At 46.1% G+C, this 11,638-nt stretch overlaps 1 pseudogene; it reads right to left on the reverse strand.

Annotated features, from left to right (window-relative positions):
- The window catches only part of LOC115776864 (oxysterol-binding protein-related protein 10-like), a 105,024-nt pseudogene extending 93,479 nt beyond the window's left edge, over window positions 1–11,545 (reverse strand).
- Window positions 11,546–11,638: the final 93 nt, after the last annotated feature.

Below are 11,638 nucleotides of genomic sequence, written 5' to 3' on the forward strand. Positions count from 1 at the left end.
GTCTTACCTCCCTGATTACCTCATGTATATATTGTCTGTGTCTTCCTCTGTTCTTGTCGTCCCCACTTAGTGTTTTCTCTGTTCCATGTCCTCTTGTCCTTGAAAGTTAGATTATTAGCTCCAGCTTGGCTGACACCTTTGTTTGTATTTTTGAAGAAGTAGTAGTTCCTTTATAAATCTTCATTTGAGTTACATTTTGTCTTAGAGTCCTGCATTGTTGTCCAAAATCTGCTTGCAAAACCTGCCATACTACTTTATTATGACAGCTGTACTGCAAGAAGTGTCTGGGTTCAAACTTTTTAGTCAGCTGGAGCCTTTCTGTGGAGCTTTTGTGTTCTCCTACACTCCAAGTTGTTGAAGACACTTCACTTAGGAGGACCATCAGGACTTTTCCCAACCAGAAGCCGTGGGTGGATAAATCTGTCCGCGACGCCCTGAGGTCCCGCACCGTTGCCTACAACTCCGGCCTCGCCTCTGGGAACATGGAGGACTACAAGGTTGCATCATACAACGTCCGCAGAGCGGTGAAAGAGGCTAAACATCGCTACGGCCGCAGACTGGAACAGCAACTACAACAGTCTGACTCCAGGGGACTGTGGCAGGGACTACGCACCATCACGGACTACAAAGCACCACACACACACCCGGTGAGTGCCGACGCTTCTCTGGCTGATGAACTCAACATCTTCTTTGCGCGCTTTGAGTCGGGAAGCCGACAGCCCGCTGCGCTCCTGGCCGGAGGGGCGGAGACACTCACTGTGACGGAGCGCGACGTGAGGAGGGCGTTTAGACGTGTAAACACCAGGAAAGCGGCTGGACCAGACGGTATTAGTGGACGTGTCCTTAAGACCTGCGCTGACCAGCTGGCACCTGTGTTTACACTGATATTCAACCTCTCACTGAAACTGTGTGTGATTCCCACCTGCTTTAAAAAGTCCATCATAGTCCCTGTCCCAAGAAACCACACCCCAGCAGCCCCAATGACTTCAGGCCCATAGCGCTCACCTCTGTGGTGATGAAGTGTTTTGAGAGACTCATCAAGACATTCATCACCTCCTCACTGCCCACCACCCTCGACCCACTACAGTTTGCATACCGGCCAGACAGATCCACAGATGACGCCATATCCTTCCTCCTCCACAAGACCCTTTCACACATAGACACCGGTAAGGGGAACTATGTGAGAGTGCTGTTTGTAGATTACAGCTCAGCATTCAACACCATAGTTCCCTCCAGGCTGGTCTCTAAGCTGCTGGACCTGGGCCTGGGCCCATCCCTGTGCAGGTGGGTTCACAGCTTCCTGACCAGCAGACCACAGGTGGTACGAGTGGGTCACCTCACCTCATCCTCCCTCACCCTCAACACTGGATCCCCCCAAGGCTGTGTGCTCAGCCCTCTGCTGTACTCACTGTACACCCATGACTGCGAGGCCACGTCAGAGTCCAACGTCATCATCAAGTTTGCTGACGACACTGCTGTTGTGGGACTAATCTCTCACAATGAGGAGACAGCCTACAGGAGAGAGGTCTCCCGCCTGGAGAACTGGTGCCAGGAGAACCACCTCCTGCTCAACGTCAGCAAAACAAAGGAACTGATCGTGGACTTCAGCAGGAAGCAGCAGAGGGACTACCATCCACTTGTCATCAGTGGTGCTGAGGTGGAAAGAGTGGACACCTTCAAATACCTGGGAGTGACCATCTCACAGGACCTGTCCTGGACTCATCACATAAACATCACTGTGAAGAAGGCCAGACAGCGTCTCTACCTCCTCAGGCGGCTGAGAGACTTCAAGCTCCCACTCAAGGTGCTCAGGAACTTTTACACCTGCACCATCGAGAGCATCATGCGTAGGAGCATCACCACCTGGATGGGAAACTGCACCAAGCAGGACTTCATGGTCCTAAAAAGGGTGGTTTGTTCAGCTGAAAGGACCATCAGAACCACCCTCCCCAACCTGCAGGACATTTACACCAAGCAGTGCAGGCTGAGGGCCATGAAGATCCTAAAACAGCCCAGCCACCCTGGACACTCTCTCTTCTCCCTGCTCCCATCAGGCCGGCGTTACCGCTGCCTGAGGGCTAAGACTGAAAGGTTGAAGAAGAGTTTTTACCCACAAGCCATCCGTCTGCTCAACTCTGAGCCCTAACTGGACCATTATTGCACAGTGTAAATATTATAATTTAAAAAGTGTGTATAGTGTATAGTATATAGAGTATAGTGTATAGTGTGAATTACTTTTTTTTTATTTTTATTCTTCTTATTTATATGTGTGTGTATATAAGGTTGCAGGTACAAAATACATTTCACTGTGCATTGTACTGTGTATAACTGTGCATGTGACAAATAAACACTATCTTATCTTATCTCTTATCTAAAGATGTGCTTGTTATATTAACTGGTCATCCTAAATGGGCAAAGGAGTTAAAAAATTGAAATTGAGATCCCTGAGGTAACAGTTCAATAGATAATTATGAAGTACTGATCACACATAGCTGTTGTAAGGTGATCCCAGTTGAGTCTAAGAAACAGGGATTTTCTTAAAAGACAAGAGCTACAGTCTTTAATATAAAGCTACTCCTGAGCAAACCTCCATTAATTAATGACAGTAATTAATGAAGGGAGAAATACTATAAACTCCACTCTACAGATGTGGAAAGCAGCTACCTCCACCTGTTTATCTATTCTGTGCCACACAGTTAGTGGATAACGCTACATTTATGTAGTAAAAGACTACCCCCACCCTCCCTGTAACGGTCACCAAGGTTAACAACTTTTCTGGTAGAAACCTGCAGACAGACTGCAAGCATTAGCATTAAATGGCATTGATTTTTCCAGTCTAGAAGAGACACTGCCAATTTGTCATCATCATCATTGTTTTAAGCGTTCCCTCTAGTAGTGAAATCTACTCTGAAATTTACTCGTTTGTTTTTCTGTCTGGTGAGTTCTATCTGGGAGTTGGTGGTAAGAGTCATTTTCCAGCAGGTTCAACTGTTACCTGTTATTCATCAAAATATTTGGTAGAAGTTGGTTGATCGATCCAAATATTGATAGCATAGATACCAATGTTGGTGCTGATCTTGGATCAATATTAGTGTGATGGGATTGAAACTTTAGTCTCTCTCATCTGTGTTTAGTAAGTTGCTCCATTTCATAAAGGTAGACATGTTTGTGCAAACACCACTCCTCTCACATTCTGCAGACACACTTTACTCCTATTCCTCCCTTCTGCTGTCTTGTTGCTAACAGTATTCCCTGAAAGCCCCCTCCTGTCTGATCATTTCTCAGTAACATTTACATTTACTTTCATGGATTACACAGCAGTGGGGAATAAGTTTTATTACAGTAGTCAGAAGTCACTAAAAGGGTGGCTGTAGCTCAGGAGGTAGTGCAGGTCACCTACTGATTGGAAGGTCAGCGGTTTGATTCCTGGCTACTCTAGGCTGCATACCAATGTATCCTTGGCCAAGGTACTTAACCCCAAGTTGCTCTCCAACGCAAACGTTGGAGCGTGAATGTGTGTGAATGTTAGATAATAAAAAGCACTTAGCTTAGATAGTCATGGAAGTGCTTGGGGTAAATGTAAACATGTTGTATAAGCACTTTGAGTGCTCAGAGTAGAAAAATGCTATATAAGAACTAGTCTATTTACCACGTCTTTCTGAAAGTGCTGTAACTAAGTTTAAGGATATAATTCATTGATTAGTATGCTCTTCAATGATGCCATATGCCAACACAGTGAAGAGCAGCTACCTAACTCTGCTAGTAGTAATGACTTCATGAATTTCTTAGCAAATAAAATTTTAACCATTAGAGAAAAAAATATTCATAACCATCTCAGAAGACCCCTATGGAAATGCCCACCATAGGCCTACCATCCGCAGGAGGAATCATAGAGGTCAGGTGCGGTGTGTGTCGGGCAGTGGCCAAGGGTGGAGGCCCTGGCGGACCGATCCCCAGCTATCGAGACTGACTATTGGGACGCGGAATGTCACCTCTCTGGTGGGGAAAGAGCCTGAGCAAGTGCGTGAGGTTGAAAGATACCGGCTAGATATAAGTTGGGCTCACCTCAGCGCATGGCCTGGGCTCTGGAACCAGTCTCCTGGAGAGGGGCTGGACACTGTTCCAGTCTGGAGTTGTCCTAGGGGAGAGGTGGCGAGCTGGGGTGGGTATTCTCGTATCCTCGGGTTTGCTTCCTGTATGTTGGAGTTTTCACCGGTAGACGAGAGGGTTGCTTTCCTGCACCTTCAGGCTGGGGAAGGGGTCCTGACTGTTGTTAGCGCTTATGCACCAAATGGCAGTTCAGAGTACCCACCCTTTTTGGAGTTGCTGGGTGGGGTGCTAGAGGGTGCTCCATCCGGTGACTCCATCATCCTGCTGGGAGACTTCAACACTCACGTGGGCAATGACAGTGAGACCTGGAGGGGCGTGATTGGGAGGAAAGACCTGCCCGATCTGAACCCAAATGGTGTCTTGTTATTGGACTTCTGTTCAAACCACAGTTTGTCCATAATGAACACCATGTTTGAACATAAGGATTTCCATAAGTGCATGTGGCACAAGGACACCCTAGGTCACAGATTGATGATTGATTTTGTAATCGCATCACCAGATCTGTGGCCGTATGTTGTGGACACTCGGGGGACGAGAGGAGCTGAGCCTTTAACTGATCACCACCTGGTGGTAAGTTGGATCAGGTGGCGGGGGAGGATGCTGGACAGACCCCGGCAGGCCTAAACATATTGTGAGGGTGTGCTGGGAATGCCTGGCAGAGGCCCCAGTCCGTGAGATCTTCAACTCCCACCTCCAGCAGAACTTCGACAGCAATCCGAGGGAGGCTGAGGACATTGCATCGGAATGGACCACCTCCATTGTTGAGGCCGTTGCTTAGCTCTGTGGCTACAAGGTGGTTTGTGCCTGTCGTGGTAATCCACAAACCAGATGGTGGATGGGACCCATCAAGCTGAAAGAGGCCTATCGGGCTTGGTTAGCTTGTGGGACTCTGGAGACAGCGGACAGGTACCAGCGAGCCAAGTGGAACGGGCATCAGGTGGTGGCCGAAGCAAAAACTCGGGTGTGGGAGGAGTTCGGTGAGGCCATGGAAAAAGACTTTTGGACGGCATCGGAGCAATTCTGGCAAACCGTCAGGAGACTCAGGAGGGGAAAGCAGTGCTCTACTCACACGGTCTGTAGTGCGGGTGGAGTGATGCTGAATTCAACTGAGGCTATAGTCAGGTAGTGGAAGGAATACTTTGAGGGCCTCCTAAATCCCACTGACACGCCTTCTGTAGTGGAAGGAGCGTCTGGGGACGAGGGGGATGACTCGCCCATCCCTGGGGGTGAGGTCACTGAGGTGGTTAAACAACTCCATGGTGGCAGGGCCCCTGGGGTGGATGAGATTTGCCCTTAGATCCTGAAGGCTCTGGATCTTGTAGGGCTGTCTTGGTTGACACACCTCTGCAACATCGTGTGGAGATCTGGGGCAGTGGCACTGGATTGGCAGACCGGGTGGTGGTCCCCAGCTTTCAATTCAATTTTATTTATATAGTACCAAATCACAACAAACAGTCACCTCAAGGCACTTTGTATTGTGGGTGAAGACCCTACAAAAATACAAAGAAAACCATCAGTCAAAAGGACCCCCTATGAGTAGCACTTGGTGACAGTGGGAAGGAAAAACTCCCTTTTAACATCTTTAGGAAGGGAGACCGGAGGGTGTGCTCCAACTATTGGGGATCACAATCTTCAGCCTCCTCAGTAAAGTCTATGCTGGAAAGAAGGGTCCGTCGGTTAGTCAAACCCCGGATTCAAGAGGAACAATGTGGTTTTCTTCCTGGCCACGGAACGCTGGATCAGCTCTTCATCCTCTCGAGGATATTTGAGTGTGCATGTGAGTTTGCCCATCCAGGCTACATGTGCTTACATGTGCTTATTAATTAATCAAAGACCCAGACAAAGTTTTCATTCTTTTGAAAGCCTGACTCTTAGTCTTGTCCATCCTAATTGGGAAAATCAAAAACCTGTTTTATTTGTTATTATCTATCGCCCACCTGGTCCCTACTCAGAGTTTCTGTCTGATTTCTCAGACTTTTTATCTGATTTAGTGCTCAGTTCAGATAAAATCATTATAGTGGGTGATTTTAACATCCATGTAGATGCTGAGAATGACAGCCTCAACACTGCATTTAATCTATTGTTAGATTCAATTGGCTTCTCTCAAAATGTAAAGGAGCCCACCCACCACTTTAATCATACTCTGGATCTTGTCCTGACATATGGCATAGAAACTGAAGACTTAACAGTATTCCCTGAAAGCCCCCTCCTGTCTGATCATTTCTTAGTAACATTTACATTTACTTTAATGGATTACACAGCAGCGGGGAATAAGTTTTATTACAGTAGAAGTCTTTCTGAAAGTGCTATAACTAAGTTTAAGGATCTAATTCCTTCATTGTTATGCTCTTCAGTGCCATGTGCCAACACAGTGCAGAGCAGCTACCTAAACTCTGCTCCCAGTGAGGTTGATTATCTCGTCAATAATTTTACATCCTCACTGCGTATAACTTTGGATACTGTGGCTCCTCTGAAAAGGAAAGCTTCAAATCAGAAGTGCCTGACTCCGTGGTATAATTCACAAACGCACAGCTTAAAGCAGATAACCCGAAAGCTGGAGAGGGAATGGCGTCTCACTAAATTAGAAGATGCTCATTTAGCCTGGAAAAAAAGTTTGTTGCTCTATAAAAAAGCCCTCCGTAAAGCTAGGACATCTTACTATTCATCATTAATTGAAGAAAATAAGAACAACCCCAGGTTTCTTTTCAGCACTGTAGCCAGGCTGACAAAGAGTCAGAGCTCTGTAGAGCCGAGTATTCCTTTCATGTTAACTAGTAGTGACTTCATGGATTTCTTTACAAATAAAATTTTAGACATTCGAGAAAAAATTATTCATAACCATCTCAAAGATTATTCTTCATGTTCGGCTGCTTTCAGCACTGCTGGTATTTGTTTAGACTCTTTTGCTCCAGTTGATCTTTCAGAGTTAACTTCAATAGTTACTTCCTCCAAACCAGCAACATGTTTGTTAGATCCCATTCCTACTAGACTGTTCAAAGAAGTCTTTCCAATTATTGATGCTTCAATCTTAAAAATGATCAATCAGTCTTTATTAGTTGGCTATGTACCACAGACCTTCAAGGTGGCTGTAATTAAACCTCTGCTTAAAAAGCCATCACTTGACCCAGTTGTCTTAGCTAATTATAGGCCAATCTCCAACCTTCCTTTTCTCTCAAAGATTCTTGAAAGAGTAGTTGTAAAACAGCTAACTGATCATCTGCAGAGGAACGGTTTATTTGAAGAGTTTCAGTCAGGTTTCAGAATTCATCACAGTACAGAAACAGCATTAGTGAAGGTTACAAATGATCTTCTTAGAGCCTCTGACAGTGGACTCATCTCTGTTCTTGTCCTGTTGGACCTCAGTGCAGCTTTTGATACTGTTGACCATAACATTTTATTACAGAGATTAGAGCTTGCTATAGGTATTAAAGGTACTGCACTGCAGTGGTTTGAATCATATTTATCTCATAGACTCCAATTTGTTCATGTAAATGGGGAGTCTTCTTCACACACTAAGGTTAATTATGGAGTTCCACAGGGTTCTGTGCTAGGATCAATTTTATTTACATTATACATGCTTCCCTTAGGCAGTATTATTAGAAAGCACTGCATCAATTTTCATTGTTATGCAGATGATACTCAGCTTTACCTATCAATGAAGCCAGATGACACACATCAATTAGTTAAACTGCAGGAATGTCTTAAAGACATTAAGGCCTGGATGACCTCTAATTTCCTGCTTCTAAATTCAGATAAAACTGAAATTCTTGTTCTTGGCCCCACAAATCTTAGAAACATGGTGTCTAACCAGATATTTACTCTGGATGGCATTACTTTGGCCTCCAGTAACACTGTGAGAAATCTTGGAGTCATTTTTGACCAGGATATGTCCTTCAATGCACATATTAAACAAATATGTAGGACCGCTTTTTTGCATTTGCGCAATATTTCTAAAATTAGAAACATCCTTTCTCAGAGTGATGCTGAAAAGCTCATTCATGCATTTATTACTTCTAGGCTGGATTATTGTAATTCATTATTATCAGGCTGTCCTAAAAGCTTCCTGAAAAGCCTTCAGCTGATCCAAAATGCTGCAGCTAGAGTACTGACAGGGACTAGAAAGAGAGAGCATATTTCTCCCATATTGGCTTCTCTTCATTGGCTCCCTGTTAAATCTAGAATAGAATTTAAAATTCTTCTCCTCACATACAAGGTCTTGAATAATCAGGCACCATCTTATCTCAAAGACCTCATAGTACCATATCGCCCCAACAGAGCACTTCGCTCTCAGACTGCTGGCTTACTTGTGGTTCCTCGGATACTTAAGAGTAGAATGGGAGGCAGAGCCTTCAGCTTTCAGGCACCTCTTCTGTGGAACCAGCTTCCAGCTTGGATTCGGGAGACAGACACCCTCTCTATTTTTAAGATTAGGCTTAAAACTTTCCTTTATGATAAAGCTTATAGTTAGGGCTGGATCAGGTGACCCTGAACCATCCCTTAGTTATGCTGCTATAGGCCTAGTCTGCTGGGGGGTTCACATAATGCACTGTTTCTCATTCACCTTATTTACGTTGTTTATACTCCACTCTGCATTTAATCATTAATTGATATTAATCTCTGGCTCTCTTCCACAGCATGTCTTTCTCTCCCCTCAGCCCAACCGGTCGCGGCAGATGACTGCCCCTCCCGGAGCCTGGTTCTGCTGGAGGTTTCTTCCTGTTAAAAGGGAGTTTTTCCTTTCCACTGTCGCCAAGTGCTTGCTCATAGGGGGTCGTTTTGACTGTTGGGTTTTTTCTGTATTATTGTAGGGTCTTTACCCACAATACAAAGCGCCTTGAGGCAACAGTTTGTTGTGATTTGGCGCTATATAAATAAAATTGAATTGAATTGAATTGAATTGCTTTGTGGACTTGGAGAAGGCATTTGACCATCCCTCAGGGTTTCCTGTGGGGGTGCTGTGGGAGTATGGGGTTGTCCAGGGACTGAATGGGCCATTCAGTCCCTGTAAAACTGCAGCAAGAGCTTGGTCTGTATTGCCGGCAATAAGTCGGACTCGTTTCTCACCTGTGTTGGGCTTCATCAGCGCTGCCCTTTGTCACAGATTCTGTTCATAATTTTTATGGACAGCATTTCTAGGTGTAGCCAAGTGGCAGAAGGCTTCTTCCTTGGTGGCCTCAGAATCTCATCTCTGCTCTTTGCAGATGATGCGGTCCTGTTGGTTTCATCAGGTGGTGGCCTCCAGCTCGCAGTGCAGACCCGTCGCTATGGGCGGGCCCTAGGGGGCCGTGCCCGCCCACTGATACGCTTGGGCCTGCCCTGGCCCGCCCACCCACCCAAGCCAAATCACTAATCAAGCTAATAATAGTGGTGCCCCCCTGTTGGATTTCATAAGCCCCCCTTAAGACTGAGATCTGGCGACGGGACTGTCGCAGTGGAATGGTTCACAGTCAAGTGTGAAACGGCTGGCATGAGAATCAGCACCTCCAAGTGCCCACTCCACCTCAGGGACAAGTTCCTGCCCCAGGTGGAGGAGTTCAAGTATCATGGGGTCTAATTCACAAGTGATGGGAGAAGGGAGCAGGAGATTGACAGAGGGATTGGGGCTGTGTCTGCAGTGATGTGGATGCTGCACCGGTCTGTTGTGGTGAAGAGGGAGCTGAGGGTAAAAGCAAAGCTGTCAATCTACATCCTTACCCTCACCTATGGTCATAAGCTTTGGGTAGTGACCCGGAAGAATAAGATCACGAATACAAGTGGCAGAAATGAGCTTCCCCCAAAGGGTGGCTCATCTCTCCTTTAAAGATAGGGTGAGGATTCGGGAGGGGCTCAAAGTAGAGCCGCTGCTCCTCCACATCGAAAGGAGCCAGCTGAGGTAGTTCGGGCATCTGACTAGGATGCCTCCTGGGTGAGGTGTTCCAGGCATGTCCTACTGGGAGGAGGCCCCGGGGTAGACCCAGGACACGCTGGAGAGATTATATCTCTCGGATGGCCTGGGAACACCTTGGAGTCCCCCCGGATGAGCTTGTGGAGGTGGCTGTGGAGAGGGAGGTCTGGGCTTCTTTGCTTGAGCTGCTGCCCCCACAACTCAGCCCCTGGATAAGTGGAAGAAAATGGATGGATGGATGGATGGATGGATGGATGGATGGATGGATGGATGGATGGATGGATGGATGGATGGATCGATGGATGGATGGATGGAATAAAAAATCTACTTGTACTACATGTGTAGGACTCTTAAGTGAATCAGACTAATGTTACAGACTAAGAATGATGTCAAAGCAAAAACCAGTGTGACCACAGAAACACAATATGCTCATATAAACAATCTGCTGAGTCAAATACAGCAATATTTACATGTGTGAGTCTTGTGGGATATTGTGGGGATATTATCCTTCAAGAATTACACACAGAGATCTGTCTTCCTGTTTGTATAAGATTACTTTTGGGTGAAGATGTAATTTAAGATTAGAGCAACATTAAAGTTAGGGCGAGTTGGTCTTATTAATAGTGGATAGTTTGTTATTATGTTTTAACTGTATTCAGCGCTGACAAAAACAATTGGGTGTATTGGAAGTAAATATAGCACCATCAGAGTGTGATCATGGAGCTCATTACACATCTGGATCCTTTTTCTATTGATTCACTGGAACAGTGAAAGAGGGAGAGGGCTAGTAACTGAGGCGGGGGGGGGGGGGGGCTGAGATGCAGGAGAGGAGTGCAGGGCTTTCCTGACTCTGGATGACTCATTCAGTGTTTCTGGGACTCCCACCTCCACAGCTCCTCTCACTGAGGTGTCAGCACGTTAAATCTGAATGAATGGTAAGGCGTGCAAACAGACGAATGAGTGCAGAGCCCGTCTGATGTCATAACATCCACAGATGGCTATGCTGTCAAAATACTGATTAACCCGGTATTGAAGTGTACCATTTGAATGTACGGTTTTACTCGGCCATTGTGTGTGTGTGTGTGTGTGTGTGTGTGTGTGTGTGTGTGTGTGTGTGTGTGTGTGTGTGTGTGTGTGTGTGTGTGTGTGTGTGTGTGTGTGTGTGTGTGTGTGTTTTGTTTAGGGTACTAAAACAGTAGTTGGTATGGAAAACAGTGACCTACCTGCTCTGCCAGCCCTGGAGCAGATTGGTGTATTTCTTCAGGACCCCCTCCAACAGCCGCTTGCTGCGAGCTGTTTTGTGGTGCGGGGGGTCAGACCGTGCGAGGCTGTCGCTGGTCCCGGACATGACTTGAGACTCCATCGCAGCAGGGCTGCCGTGATTCATGCTTTCTATCCTTTCCGTCTGTTGTTTCCAGGTTTCAGCTGTAAACAAGAGAAACAAAGATCCAGAGGAGAGGAGAGCGCTTTACAAAGAAATGATAACAGTGAAGCAGCGATGTGGGAATGATACAAAATAAGCAGGTGCAGCTTTTCTCTAGCCCGCTCTCACGCTGCTGACAGGCGAGATGTTTTTAATCGACCTTCCCGCTGTCTGTCTGTCTCTCTGACGTAATTGCTTTTTTTATTTTGGAAATCCCGAGT

The sequence above is a fragment of the Archocentrus centrarchus genome, unplaced genomic scaffold, assembly GCF_007364275.1.
Source record: "Archocentrus centrarchus isolate MPI-CPG fArcCen1 unplaced genomic scaffold, fArcCen1 scaffold_40_ctg1, whole genome shotgun sequence".
NCBI lineage: Eukaryota > Metazoa > Chordata > Actinopteri > Cichliformes > Cichlidae > Archocentrus > Archocentrus centrarchus.